This window comes from Lissotriton vulgaris, chromosome 11, assembly GCF_964263255.1.
Source record: "Lissotriton vulgaris chromosome 11, aLisVul1.2, whole genome shotgun sequence".
In the NCBI taxonomy this organism is placed as follows: Eukaryota; Metazoa; Chordata; class Amphibia; order Caudata; family Salamandridae; genus Lissotriton; species Lissotriton vulgaris.
In genome coordinates, this window is record NC_141699.1 from 485,992,887 (window position 1) to 486,008,414 (window position 15,528).

At 46.2% G+C, this 15,528-nt stretch overlaps 1 protein-coding gene across 1 annotated transcript in view; it reads left to right on the plus strand.

Moving 5' to 3' along the window:
• Positions 1 to 15,528, plus strand: part of LOC147682140 (guanylate-binding protein 1-like) — a 392,581-nt gene that overhangs the window by 357,747 nt on the left and 19,306 nt on the right. The gene's annotated exons all lie outside the window — the stretch shown is intronic.

The window sequence follows — 15,528 nt, forward strand, 5'->3', positions numbered from 1 at the left end:
TCCGCACCCTGCTCTGAGCACCTCTACTGATAGTCTTAAGATGTTGAGGCTGTTGTGCATACCTAGGCTTTGCTAGTCCCAAACGGCACATTAGCTCTGATATCCTCACCTTAACGTCCGGATTATGTGCCCCCTTTATGCCCTTCTATTTCTCTTCTCCACCGCTTTCCCAGTAACACCTTCCTCTTATCCCCCCCACACTCCTTCGCCACATTTTACCATCATGGCCACCCCTCGAGTTAAGGCTGGAACTAATTGCTACAAAATTATTTATCCTCCCAGCCTGTCTAAAGCTGCAACTAAACGATGGAAACATAACACTATTGAACGTTTCTCAGATTCCCATTTTGTTGATCAATTTTACAATAGTCGTTTAGGGAGGCTTAAAAATGATTTCATTTTCTTCACTCACGACATTCCCTCTTGGTCCAACAGTTTTTACTATTCCCTTAACGTCACCTCCTCCTCATCTATCCCCCATGCGAAAAAACTAAACATTTCCCCCTCTGCGTGCTTCAAAAGTAACCTCACTATCTCACTCTATAACAACGGTACTGTCTTGATCCAAGGCAAAGACAACTGCCTCTCGCTCTTTGACCGCCTCTTCCCCTCCTTACTCCCCTCCTCTGCAACAGGTTTCCCCATGACTCTCCTTCCAGCTCCACCCATTACTCCCTTTCTCCTCCGCCGACCCCACCTCACTCCAATTGGCTGCTCTCTCGAGAATCACAGGTCGGCCCCCTTCCATCCCCCTCCCTTGTGACCTCCCCTCCTATTCCTCCCCCCTCACAGTATGTCCCTTCACACATCACTTCAGCCTTACCACTAGCCAATACGCTCCTCGTCCCATCTGCACCATCCCGATTCTCCAATCTCTTCTCCTCCCCCATATTCCTTCCCATCACCCCCCTTTTTAGTCCACCTCTCCTCCAACCCTCTCCCCCAGTGAACTTTCCCTATGCTCCCCTTATCCCTTCCATCCCTCCTCCCCACCCCCTCCTCCCCTCGTTATTCACCCCGTTTTCTCCACAATCCCACTGCATCTCTCTCCTCCCTCCTACTCCTCCAGTAATGCTGCACTACTCCCCTTCCCCGCCCAGTAACCCCTTCCACTTCCCTCCCTCGGGCCCAGCAGAACCACTTCCTTTCCTCAACTTCCCTTTCTCCCAACCCCCCTCACTCTGCCGGATGCCCGTTCGCTCACAGCCAACTCTCCTAGCTGACAGGTCCTCCACAACCACTGCACCTCTTTTCCTCCCAAACCTCCTATATTCTCATGACTCCACACAGGCCTCCCCTCTCCTTCTACCCCACCGCAGTGTTCCGCACCCTTCTCCCCCTAAATTTGTCCTTAATTCCTCTCCCTTATGCAACACCAACAAAGACAACTCTCCCTTAACCTTCGATTCACTAACTCCCACTCTCAACCTCCCCCCTTCCCCACTTATGAACCCGACACCCCAAATAACCTCCTGTCCTGCCACCTCTCCCTGCCTTTCACCACCAATTCCACCCCCCCTTGTTTCAATCGAGCCACCCAACCTTCCGTGCTGTGCCTCATTCTCACTGGAAAACACGCTAGGCTCTCTTATCACCTCCATCTCCCAGCTTACAGCTGCCATTTCACTTTTATGCTCTAAGATTGCCACCCCTTCTTGCATTGCTACTCCTTCCCAACTTCCCATGAGATGCACCTCGCCCCCTCACCCCAGTACAGCCAAGCTCAACCTGTCATCTGAAAACTCTGTTAACTCACTCAAGCCCTTGAACGCCACCCTTCCTCAACCGGCATACCCTAGCAACCCCACTATCTACACCATTCCGACCATCACCTCTGTCAGAACAAAGCATCCACCTAAACCCTCCTGAGCACCCCCACATAAGTACAATATCCCGATCACCCTTCAGAGCCCTAGTGCCCCCGTCACCAAAACAGTCTTGACAGAGCTGCGCTGCATGCTTCACAACTGCAGATCTGCAGTAAAACACAAACTTGAAATCTCCGATACCATCACCCTTCACAATATTGACATGCTCTTCCTCACAGAGACCTGGTTCAAAGATACATTTCACTCTATATTTGATTTCCTATTACCCACAGGCTATTCTTTATTTAGGAATGACAGAACTGACAACACGGGGGGAGGTGTTGCAGTCATCTTTAGGAACGCCCTCCAACTTAAGGCCTCTCCTAACAGCTCCTCCAAAACCTTTGAAGGCCTTTCTCTTGAGCTTCAATTGCAACACCGTTCACCCCTCAGATTCCATGTCATTTACCGCCCGCCTCGTAGTGGCCCTTCGTTTATGGATGAACTCATCGACTTCATCAGCGACCAATACTCACAAAGTGACAATCAGACCTTCGTTGGTGACTTCAATCTCCAATGGGGTGTACCGCAAGACTCCTCTGTGAACTCACTGGCCACTTTCCTCTCTGCAAACGATCTTATCCAACACTGCACTGAATCAACACACTCTAAGGGCGCAATCCTGGACCTTGTTATTTCTAAAGCAGGCATGCTTTCTGCCACTACCCCAATTCATGTAGATTGGTCTGACCACCTCCTCATCCCATTCTCTCTTCAACTTTCACACTCTATAACTCTTGGCCAACCCAAGAGGGCCATCTCATGGTTCCGTGATGCAAAAAATATTGATGTCGGTCCCCTCTGTGAATCAGCTTTGTTATCACTTCCAAGGCTAGACCCGAACCTAGATGTTGACGAACTCACCTCCCAATGCCTCATAGTTCTTGCAGCTGAAATTAATAACGTCGCTCCACTCAAAAGCAAAAGGTTAAGGCCCACTCCCTCAGCACCTTGGTTCAACAAATCCCTTTATGAGGAAAGGAAGCAGCTAAGATTCCTGGAGAAACAATGGAGGCAAGTGCCCTCCTCCGACAATTTGGCCATGCTTCGCTCAGCAAGATCCAAGTACCACAAGCACATCTTCCTTGGGAAAGCGGCGCACTTCAAAACCCTCCTTGACTCCGCCAAAAATAGACCCAAAAAACTATTCGATCTCATCAAAATGCCTAACTGCTCTCCCCCAACCTCCAAGGTGGATGATTCTACAAAGAGAGCAGCGGATTTCGCTATTTTCTTCGATGAAAAAGTGAAATCACGTGTGGATCAGGTCGCTCATCCTACCCCTCCAGAGGAGCGCAAATCCTTAGCCATTTGGCAGAGCTTTGACCCCATATCTGAAGATGCCCTTCTCAAGTGCATACGAGAAACAAAGCCCTCCAATCATTCTCTTGACCCTATCCCCAGTGCCATTGCCATTGACTTCTATACCCATTCCCTCTCCTATTGGACCACTCTGATCAACCTCTCCCTCTGGCAAGGCTCCCTTCCTGCCTACTTCAAAACTGGGCAGGTCACCCCTCTTCTTAAAAAACCCACTGCTGATGCAAATGACCTCAACAACTTACGCCCCATCACTAACCTTCCCTTTCTTGCGAAGATCACAGAAAGATGTGTAGCAAAACAACTCTCTCGTCATATCAAGGACAATGATCTTATTGACAACTGTCAGTCCGGCTTCATCCAAAACTGCAGCACTGAAACAGCCCTACTGCAAGTGGTTGATGACGCGTTGAGGATACTCGATTCAGGGGGGTCCTGTCTTCTAATTTTCCTTGACCTTTCTGCAGCCTTTGACACTGTCAATCACAACACCCTCCTCAATATTCTTCAACAGAGAATAGGGCATGGATGGCACTGTGCTTAAATGGTTTGCATCCTTCCTTTCTGACAGATCCCAAATGATCAAAATAGCGAACAGTCTTTCACCTCCTGTGGCGGTAGGTCAAGGTGTTCCCCAAGGCTCGATACTTGCTCCCACATTGTTCAATCTCTATTTAGAACCACTTGGAAATCTCCTAAGTAAATCCGGGATTCACTATCATCTCTATGCTGACGACACTCAACTCTACCTCAAGATTGCTTCTACTCACGATCTCTCCATCCTAAGCCCCACTCTCGACTCCATTCAAAACTGGATGTCAACTCATCAACTGATTCTGAATCCCTCCAAAACTGAATTCCTCCTCTTCTCCTCCTCACTCTCTCCTCCCCCGGTTCAATCATGGATGGATCAGATGAATCTACTAAACAATAAACCCATCATTGTCGACAGCGCCAAATCCCTTGGTGTCATACTAGACAAAAACTCAATCTAATTCCCCACATCAATTCCATTGCAAAATCTGCTCGATACCAACTGCGCCTTCTTTGGGGAATCCGTTGCTTATTCCCGGAGCGGGACCTTATAACCCTGGTGCAATCACAGGTCCTCTCCAGACTCGACTACTGCAATTCTCTTCTTACTGGCCTCCCCAAATCCCACTTGTCCCCACTTAAGTATGATTTCCACTCAGCAGCTCGTTTCATTTATGGGGCCAAAAGAGGCGATCACATCACACCGATGTTATCTACCCTCCGCTGGCTTCCCTTTGAGGCTAGAGCTATCTATAAGACCGCTTGTATCACCCACAAAGCCTTGCACTCCTCCTCTCCGCGCTACCTGGCGAATAAACTGAAACTCTCTGGAGGCTCTAGACCTCCACGCAATGCGGAGAATCTACTGCTTGAACCTTCTACTTTCAAGAAGAAAAGAACGATGGTCCAATCCTTTTCAGGCAACGCAGTGAGAATTTGGAACTCATTCCCGCCTGAGCTCCGGACCACCGCCTCCTCCCAGGCCTTTAAAAGGGACCTCAAAGTTCTCCTCCTCCAGAGACACCTCCAAAAGTAACTCATGTCCTCTCTTTTATCTGAAGGAAGACCTCCCACTACTGAAAATTTCTACTTTCCATGACCATGGAAGTGCCTTCCCAGTGTGTTCTTGTGGTTAGAGTGTTTGCCTTTTATTGCAGTATTATCCATGTACTTGTGTTTGGTACCTTCTTGCAACTTGCACTCACCACTTTGCCCCTGTAACACACGGTTTGCTTCCTCTCACATGTTTTTTACCTTTGATACTTGCACAAGTGCCACCTTTGCCTACGTAACGTTTGTTCTTGTGCCTGAGTGTCTAGCATATATTGTAATATTATACCTCAAATTATACTTTGTTTTCTCTTGTAGCCTGCACACTTGTCACTTTTTCCTCCTGTGCACTTTTTACTACCTCATGTATTTTTGGTTGCGCACAATTTTTACTACCTCATGTATTTTTGTTTGCTCACAATTATCACTTTACCGTATGTAACCTAACGTTTGCTTTTGCAATCTGTTGTTCGTGTAATGTTCTCAGTTTGTATCATTTCTGTTCCTATTGTGAAGCGCTCTGACGCCTTCGGGTAAAGTCCGCGCTATATAAAATTGCATAAATAAATAAATAAATTTGCCGGGGCCAGTTTTTGGCCAATTTTGTTACAGGGCCTGTAACAAAAACGGCCCCCAGTGGCCCAAAACCGGCCCCACCCTTGCGGCACACCGGGGGATTGCCCAGTGCCGGCAACGGCCAGTCCGGGCCTGTTTACAGCCAATATTAACAGCTGTGGAAAGTCTCAGATCACCATGCACTGCACATCTCACAGCAACGCAGAAGCTGCCGGTGCCATCATAAGCGGCCTCTCTGAGTTCTCGGTCACCCAAAATACTTTGATGCATGTAGCATGAGAGCGAGAGCACCTGCGAGTATTTGGTGGCGAGCAGGTGTTCGTGTGTAAGTGTGCACAGATTCTTGTTTAGCACAGCACAACAAGAAAGACTAGGGGCATATAAAAGTGTTTCAAGCAGCTCTGATGCATGACATGGCTTCAGCTCAGTTCACAGATGCATGACAGCGGAGGATTCAGAGGTGAAGGAGACTTATAAGGAGGTCAGCGAGTTCACTCACCACCCGCAGTATATTTCGAACATGACTGCAGAATGCTCAGTATTACTCAAAAGCACCAGTTATCAGCAGCTTCAGCCTCGGTTCCGCCGATCAGCAGCACACACACCATACTTTGGTGCAACTAAGCGGCCATTTAAGTGACAGCGAATCACAGGTGGATACAGAACTCGTCAGAGTGAAATGCTTACATACTTTCGGGGAGGACATACGCTGGAAGTTACTTGAGAGAGTTCGGGAAACAAAAACCTAAATAAAATAGAAAATCAGGAGGAGGCCACTGAGGAAGGCAAGACCAGAATGGTGCTAGTACGATGCTACAATCTTGACACTGCTGCTTTTTTTTTAACGTTCTGTTGATTGCGCTGTGATGAACGCTCAGCCTTATCCTTACGGACATGTGCGTTAATTAGTTTTTTAATCTACCAATGTCAACAATTTTGATTGTACGAGTGATCGATGGGAGTGTGCCAAAGGTGCAGACACAGAAGGAGGTGCGGGGAAACCAGGGTCTTCATGATCCAGGTAGTAGAATGTAGGTAGGCAAAGGTTGGGGCCCCTAAGTGAATCATATCTTCCAAGTTTCCGAATTCTATACATCATGAAGAAATAATAATACAAAATAGAAAACTAAAATTACGTCTCTGAAACATGAAGGTTGCAATGGTTTGCAAGGGAGGGTTTAGAGTAGAAGTTTGCATAAAAAAATTAAGGATACGCGGGGCACAAGTCCTATGCAGGGCTGTAAGTGGGATAAAAAAACAAGCATTGGCATAGCCAATAGGTCTCGCTTTTGGGACCCTATAAGTCTTTAGTTATACAGCACAATATCCTTGGTGCAACAACATCAACTGTTGCATGGCTAAACACTTATAAGGTCCCAAAGGCGAGACCTATTGGCTATGCCAATGCTTGTATATTATAGATTCTTGTGATACTCTTTCCAACATCTGCATATCTGTTTCTGGTTTACTGCTGGCATCCTGCCTTGCTAATTAAACTATTGGCATTTATTTGTAATTCTAAAGTCTAGCTTTGAAAAAAATAGCATGTCTGCTCAAAGTTTATGGCATCCTGCCTGCTTCTTCCGTTCTCCACGCTATCCTGTCTTCACGCGGCCTTGTCCTAATTGTCACAAAGGATAAATGTACACAATGTAATTTAAAATTGAAGTGAGAAAGAGATCCATCTATCTACCTATCTGTTTGTGTGTATGTTAAAATAATTCTGCCATTCATCTTCTGCGATCTTAGGTTTTTCCGAACTTGGCAGCTTGTAATAAGAAGTTGAACAAAGATTGAGAAGAGGGGCTTTCGACGGCATTTACATTTTATGGCACCTATTTCTATGCCATACTGAGCTATTCTACATAGAGATGAGACGGTCTTTGAGGCACCTCTGCTGTATTTGCATTTGGTAAAACAGCCTTAATGATGTGTTGAGAGGCGCCCCCTGCCATTGTTGAAGCCACCGTGTGGGGGCCTGCTAAGTGTATGGGGGTGGGGGATCAGCGTACACAATTAATGGTGTCTAAAGCCATCCTTTCCTGAGACACAGCCCGGAGACAGCGGATGTTTATTTCAAGGAAGTGCAAATGTTATGAAGCATTTACATATTCCAAAGCATTTAATCCATTGTGCAAGCCTCTCATTGCATGCGGGCGGAATGTTTGTCTACTGCGTGCATTTATGGCATCAACAAATGCAGGGAGGATGACGCTCTGTGAAAGGGTGCAGCGTGGGACCCATGGTGTACGTGGTTGTTAAGTAATGTTTTGGCTGAGATAACATTGTAAAGACTGAAGCATAGATAGTTAAAAACATGCGCAATAACAAAACGTGAACAATGCGCATATAGTCGTTACTGCAACAAAATCTACAAAACCAGTAACTACTCTACAAGAAGAGACAGCTCTGAGTGACGATTTTGCAGCTATGCTGCAGGAACGGCCCTGTAACAAAAACGGCCCCCATGGGCCAAAACCGTCCCCCCTCCGTGCGGCACACCGGGGGATTGCCCGGTGCCCGCTATGGCCAGTCCGGGCCTGCTAATACTGAACTAGTTACCTTTCAAACTATAACTCCAGTCACATGGCCAGACCATCACTTGCTTGCTTTCCAACATAAAACAACACTAAGCGACTCACCTAAAACTACCTTACATCCATCACATATCGGCCGTGGAACAAACTCAATTTGGAACACTTGGAAACACAACTAACATCCATTATAAATCTGGAAAACATAAATTCTGTTCAGAATCTATATGAGTGGCTACAGGAAGCTTTTGACACCTGATACCACTCAAAACCACACAACAGAACAAAAGAAAAAAAGCGCCTTGGAGAAACATAGAAATAAAAGACATAAAACAACAAATTAGAAATCTGCAACGTACCTGGCTCAAAATAAACGCCAAACAAGACAAACTTCACCTACAGAAAATTAACAGATTATATAAGTCGGCTATCAAAAAAGCTTAGAAAAGGTACTAACTATTCAGACCGAATTCGAAACGCTAAATGTGCAAAGAAAGAATTCTATAAAATACTCAATGAATTTCGAAAACTAAATTGCCTAGAAGGAACTCATCCTGTTACTCAAGATTTTACAGTCAACAAAATTGGTACAAAGTTCCCCACCGGGATTAACTAAAATAACATGAAGGAGCCTCTCTCTTGCAGGGTGTGATAAAGCAGGGAGTGAAGAAATCCCTTATCGGAATTTAGGGTGCCTCACACATACCAAAGGTTTGATGGCTGTTGTCATCCCACCCGATGAATGTCCAGTATCATCATTGGCACCCTGCTCCAACGGCAGGCTGGCGGTGCAATGCCCGTCGGGCAGTACAAAGTGCTGCACTTTAGCGGAGATCTTTTATTCCTTTTGCCAGTGGGTGCATGTGTGTGAGGGACCTAGAAAGTGCAAAGGTGAGCGTGAGTGAGGTTAAAACAGGTCAGTAGAGTCCAATAGGGGAACCTTTAATAACATGGCTCACTGCCTCATTAAAATACGTGAAAAGGTGAGGGGTACTGAGGCGTGATGGTTAGGGTAATCAAGCCTCATTCAACCCTCAGTCCAAGTGCGGTCGACATGTTTCATGCCCAACAGGGCAATTCATCAGGACCAAAAGTGCTCATAGTTTGCTATTAGATTCCTCAATAAGTAAGGAACTGGGTATACGACCTGGCTTGTGTTGCAGGATCAACCCTTCATTGAAGCCCTCCCTGGGACTAGAGAAAGAGACAAAAAAGGGTACAGTCAATAGTTAAACTAGTACTATAGACATTTATGCATGAGTTCATGACATGCAAGTGGGTGAGTCTTGAAGGGGTCACACCCTGGTGAACTACTAACACTCAGAGAGGGTGAAAAAAGATGAAAAGCGGGACAAAGTAAGCAGAATGTGTGTCCTGCCAACTGTTGCCATTGGGAATTATCAATTAGCAAGCATTATAGTTGATCACAGATATATCAAGTGCACCAATTCATTGAGTCACACATGTGTGTCATGCGGGTTCGAAAAGGTGTGTATCTACACATTAGAAAATTAATAAATTAACCTAAGGAAGGTTACCACTCAAACACACAATTTATGTTCAGCAAGGAAAAGATCCCTCAGTTATTATGTTTGTACTAAATCCCCCAAATAATGGTGAATGGTAGAAAATCAGTCAGGGGGTAGCGGATGCGCAAAGCTTACCCGCAGTCCCTGGTCGGTGATCCCCCCGGCTGACCTGGTGGGGTCTGTGCTGGTTAACTAGCACCTGAGGATGAGAAAACGGAGCACCGATCGTCACATACTGTCAGAGCGGTCATGATTACCGTTAGACGGCATCACCAAAATCAACCGATCGTAGCGATCGTCAATCCAGAGCCTCGGGTGAGTTGCGCGGCAAGGGAACACGCCTTACCTGACTGACTTCTGTCACTGGCGTGTAAACACCTACCCAGCCCACGTCGGTTTAACCGCAGGAAAGCCGGTGCAAGTTGTCCGTGTTTCCACCGCTAAACATAGCGGGTTGCGCGCGCGCCCAGAGTGGGCGTGTCTGGCAGGGGTTGCTAGGACACGCGGCGCGTTCGGGCATGGAAACAAAAAACTCACAAGCCTGCATTGGCTTGCGATACTGGGCGCCATCTTTAAACGGGTTGGGAATGGTATTGACAATGAGGGATTAGGTGGTGACGAGTGGGGATTTGGCTAATAATATGGACAATAAGCCCATGAGGCATATCAACGGGACAACATAGTCCAAGGCACAGCATCATTCAGGCCATTTTCATCCGTGTGAAGACGATGTACCCATCTTTGCTCCATTTTGAAGAGGGTTTGTTGGTTCATAGACGGATGGCATTCCAGTACAGTCCATTGCAGATTCTCAGCCCCATGATTGTGTTCTCTGCAGTGCTCATAAAGCTTAGTGTGAGTCTTTTGACATCGGACGTTACTGTTATGCTCCATGATGCGCTGTTTGACCGGGCGCATCGTCATCCCGATGTAGAGCATCTTACAGGGGCATATGAGGACATAGATACACTTTGAGCTGTTGCAATTGGTGTGTCGGTTGAAAGTCCAAGTAAAGTCCCTAGGTAGTACAATAGTTTTGCCCTGGATGGTTTGAGGGCAAACTACACAAGACCCACACCGATAATGCCCAACGACTGGTGGAAGATCCCATAGAGTGTTAACTGTTCGTGTGCTAGATTGTTTCGGGCGAGTGTGGATGAGGGTGTCTTTTAGGCTCGTTGTCCTCTTGAATGCAAAGCGCGGACGAGGCCAATCCATGCCAGCCGTGTTGAGAATCCCCCAGTGTGAATTAACAATCTTTTTGATGAATGTCGAATGCCTTGTGTAGGACGTGACACAGGTGATAGTCTCATCTTTTTCTTTTGTGTGGACTTCAAGCAGCGACTCTCTGTTGTTATTGAGTGCTCGTTTGCATGATGTCTTCAGGAGTCGTGTAGGGTACCCTCTGTCTTGGAGCTTGTGTTGTAAAAGACTCGCTTCATGTTTGTAGTCTTGGACAGAGCTACAGTTTCTCCATCCGGAGGAATTGACCAAAGGGCAAATTCTCTCTCAGCGCTCTCGTGTGGTGGCTGTTAAATAGGAGCAAACTGTTTCTATCAGTTTTCTTCTTGAACAGGGTGGTGCTGATCGTTGACGGATCCAACTTGATCGTTAGATCCAGAAAGGGTATCGATGTCTCCGAGATCGTGCCTGTAAATTTCAAGTATGGGTCCTGCTGGTTAATCCATAGGCAGAAGGCCTCACAGCTGGAGCGGTCACCTTTCCAGAATATCAAGATGTCGTCGATGTATCGACGCCAGAGCGAGAGGTTATCTCGAAACGGATTCTGTTCCGGAGGGTAAATGTGGTTTTTTTCAAAAGACGCCATGTAGATGCAGGCTAGGCTGGGAGCAAAAGTTGAACCCATAGAGGTCCCACTGACCTGATGGTACAGTTGTGATTTATTATTAGCCAAATCCCCACTCGTCACCACCTAATCCCTCATTGTCAATACCATTCCCAACCCGTTTAAAGATGGCGCCCAGTATCGCAAGCCAATGCAGGCTTGTGAGTTTTTTGTTTCCATGCCCGAACGCGCCGCGTGTCCTAGCAACCCCTGCCAGACATGCCCACTCTGGGCGCGCGCGCAACCCGCTATGTTTAGCGGTGGAAACACAGACAACTTGCACCGGCTTTCCTGCGGTTAAACCGACGTGGGCTGGGTAGGTGTTTACACGCCAGTGACAGAAGTCAGTCAGGTAAGGCGTGTTCCCTTGCTGCGCAACTCACCCGAGGCTCTGGATTGCCGATCGCTACGATCGGTTGATTTTGGTGATGCCGTCTAACGGTAATCATGACCGCTCTGACAGTATGTGACGATCGGTGCTCCGTTTTCTCATCCTCAGGTGCTAGTTAACCAGCACTGACCCCACCAGGTCAGCCGGGGGGATCACCGACCAGGGACTGCGGGTAAGCTTTGCGCATCCGCTACCCCCTGACTGATTTTCTACCATTCACCATTATTTGGGGGATTTAGTACACACATAATAACTGAGGGATCTTTTCCTTGCTGAACATAAATTGTGTGTTTGAGTGGTAACCTTCCTTAGGTTAATTTATTAATTTTCTAATGTGTAGATACACACCTTTTCGAACCCGCATGACACACATGTGTGACTCAATGAATTGGTGCACTTGATATATCTGTGATCAACTATAATGCTTGCTAATTGATAATTCCCAATGGCAACAGTTGGCAGGAATCACATTCTGCTTACTTTGTCCCGCTTTTCATCTTTTTTCACCCTCTCTGAGTGTTAGTAGTTCACCAGGGTGTGACCCCTTCAAGACTCACCCACTTGCATGTCATGAACTCATGCATAAATGTCTATAGTACTAGTTTAACTATTGACTGTACCCTTTTTTGTCTCTTTCTCTAGTCCCAGGGAGGGCTTCAATGAAGGGTTGATCCTGCAACACAAGCCAGGTCGTATACCCAGTTCCTTACTTATTGAGGAATCTAATAGCAAACTATGAGCACTTTTGGTCCTGATGAATTGCCCTGTTGGGCATGAAACATGTCGACCGCACTTGGACTGAGGGTTGAATGAGGCTTGATTACCCTAACCATCACGCCTCACTACCCCTCACCTTTTCACGTATTTTAATGAGGCAGTGAGCCATGTTATTAAAGGTTCCCCTATTGGACTCTACTGACCTGTTTTAACCTCACTCACGCTCACCTTTGCACTTTCTAGGTCCCTCACACACATGCACCCACTGGCAAAAGGAATAAAAGATCTCCGCTAAAGTGCAGCACTTTGTACTGCCCGACGGGCATTGCACCGCCAGCCTGCCGTTGGAGCAGGGTGCCAATGATGATACTGGACATTCATCGGGTGGGATGACAACAGCCATCAAACCTTTGGTATGTGTGAGGCACCCTAAATTCCGATAAGGGATTTCTTCACTCCCTGCTTTATCACACCCTGCAAGAGAGAGGCTCCTTCATGTTATTTTAGTTAATCCCGGTGGGGAACTTTGTACCAATTTTGTTGACTGTTACATCACAGGACATGTACACTGGACCCCGGTAAAATTTGTCCACCCCCTGTTCCCTCTCTTTGATAACACACACACTCAAGATTTCACAGACAAACTGGCAAATCATTACACGGACAAAGCAGACACGTTGCACTCGTACCTAAAACAGAAACAAAGCACCAGCACTAACCCTTGTACAAAACAACTATCCAAGAATGCTCTAATCAAGCCTCTCGGTTCCTTCCAAAAAACACAGTTGATGGACAGAATGTAGAACAATGTCATACATTACCCCCAGTACAAGGATCTGGGCCTAAATCCATCATTTTTTTGCACTCCACACCACCCTGGGTTAGACACTGGCTATATGCAAATCAGCTCTGACCCTGTGCCTCATGGGAACAGTCCAGTCCGAACTACCAAGCCATGTCTTTCCCAGACCGGAATCAAGCATCCAAGGACCGGTTTCTGGCATTCCAGCCGTCTTCAGCCCGGCTTGCTTGAATCCAGTGGCAAAGTGAGCAAGGGACTCACGTCTGAGCATACCCTGCCATACTTATGGCGGCCAAAGGCGGTACAAAAGGGGGTGGTGATGGACGGAGCATCTGAATCAATCAAACACTCACACCCAGTCAAAAGATCTGGGTTTAATCCCTCACCGTTCTTTAGCCCACTCTGCCACCCCAGTTCAGACATGGCCATATGCAAATCAGTCTGACCCTGTGCCTCATGGGAACAGTCCAGCCCGAACTGCCAAGCCATGTCTTCCCTGGACCGGAAACAAGCTTCCGAGGACCGGTTTCTGGCATTCCAGCCGTCTTCAGCCCGGCTTGCTTGAGCAGGGAACTGCTCTAGACTGGATCGCGTCCTACCTTCGAAACAGAACTAATGTCATCCATATTCCACCTTTCTTGTCCAAACCGTACTCAACAAACGCAGGGGTCCCTCAAGGTTCTATCATCTCGTCCCTGCTTTTCAACATCTACATGAAGTCTTTACGAGTACTGATCAATAAATTTCACCTCACGTGCTACAACTATGCAGATGATTCAGAAAAGGGGGTGGTGATGAACAGAGTGTCTGAATTAAGCAGACCACTCTTACCCAGTCCAAAGATCAGGGCTTGATCCATCACCGTTTTTTAGCTCACTGCACCATCCCAGCTCAGAACCTGGCTACATGCAAATTAGTCTGTTGAACTATGCAGATGACATGCAAATACTCCTTCAACTGGAATGCCCCAAAGACATTGGAAAATCACCAATTTTCAGCTGTCTCAGAGCCGTGGATCAGTGGATGACTTGGAGCCATCTCAAATTGAATGCTTCAAAAACTGAAATACTCACTGTGCCGATTGGAAAAATTACAACCCGCTTGCCGCATGGCCTGATGAACTGGGATCACTGCCTAAAGTTTCGAAGGAAGTAAGAAACCTCGGAATGACCATGGACTGCAAGCTGTTGATGAATTCCCAAGTGGTTAAACTAGCAAGATCAAGATTTGCTACTATAAAAACGCTGCAACGAATTTTCCCTCATTTGGGATTTCCACACAAGGTCCAAGCTACCATCTCCCTTGTTCTGTCCAAACTCGATTAAGCCAATAGCCTCTACCACGGATCACCTTTAACGACCATAAAAAGACTACAAAGGATTCAGAACTCGGCTGCCAGACTACTCTTGCATATCAAACCACAAGGCCACATCTCCCCTGCCTTGAAAGCCCTGCATTGGTTACTGGTTGCCAGAAGATCCACGTTCAAGCTGCTTTGTATTACCCACAAAGCAATACATGGAATAGGACCACTCTTCATCAGGAATAAAATCACCAAACATATTCAACAAAGGAACCTCTGCTCTAAAGGAGCATCTCGCCTCAAAATCCCACCATACAAGAAAAAAACCATGGGTGGCACATCCTTCTCTGTTCAAGCAGCCAAACTATGGAACTCTTTACGCCCCAACATAAGATCCACCGACAACCACCTTATCTTCAGAAAACTACTCAAGATTTGGCTCTTCCCCACATAAGCACAATACGGAAACAAAAATTTACAGCATATCCCTCTGTATATAAGCATTTGTTTTCCCTGTGGATATGTACCTATCTTTGTGTATTACGTTATCAAACATGTAAAATAATTATGTTGTTAAGAGAAAATAAAAAAATAATAATAATATTAATCAATAAATAAAAATCATCTTTGGTCTACATGTACATACTTCCATTGTGCATCTATGTACCATCCATGTACTTGGATCTGTGTGTCTGTTACTTTTCTCCTGAAAACGCATATCCAATGCACTACCCTATTTCTCATCCTGTGACTCTATCAATATATTTAATCTAAATATACTTACTTCCTCTATGTATCTATATATTTTCAATGTACTTATGGATCTATATATTTACCACTTTCTTCTAATTCAGAACTTCCAATGCACTAGCCTATTTCTCAGCCTATACTTTGCTCAATATATCTTCTAGCCCAATCTTCTGACTCATCTCAAACTTCTTTCTACTACTCCTTCCAATGCACTACCCTATCTCTCACCCTATACATCTATCAATATATCCTCTAAATCCACTCTCTCATTTATACCAAACCCCTTGCGACTACTATGATCGCCAAAA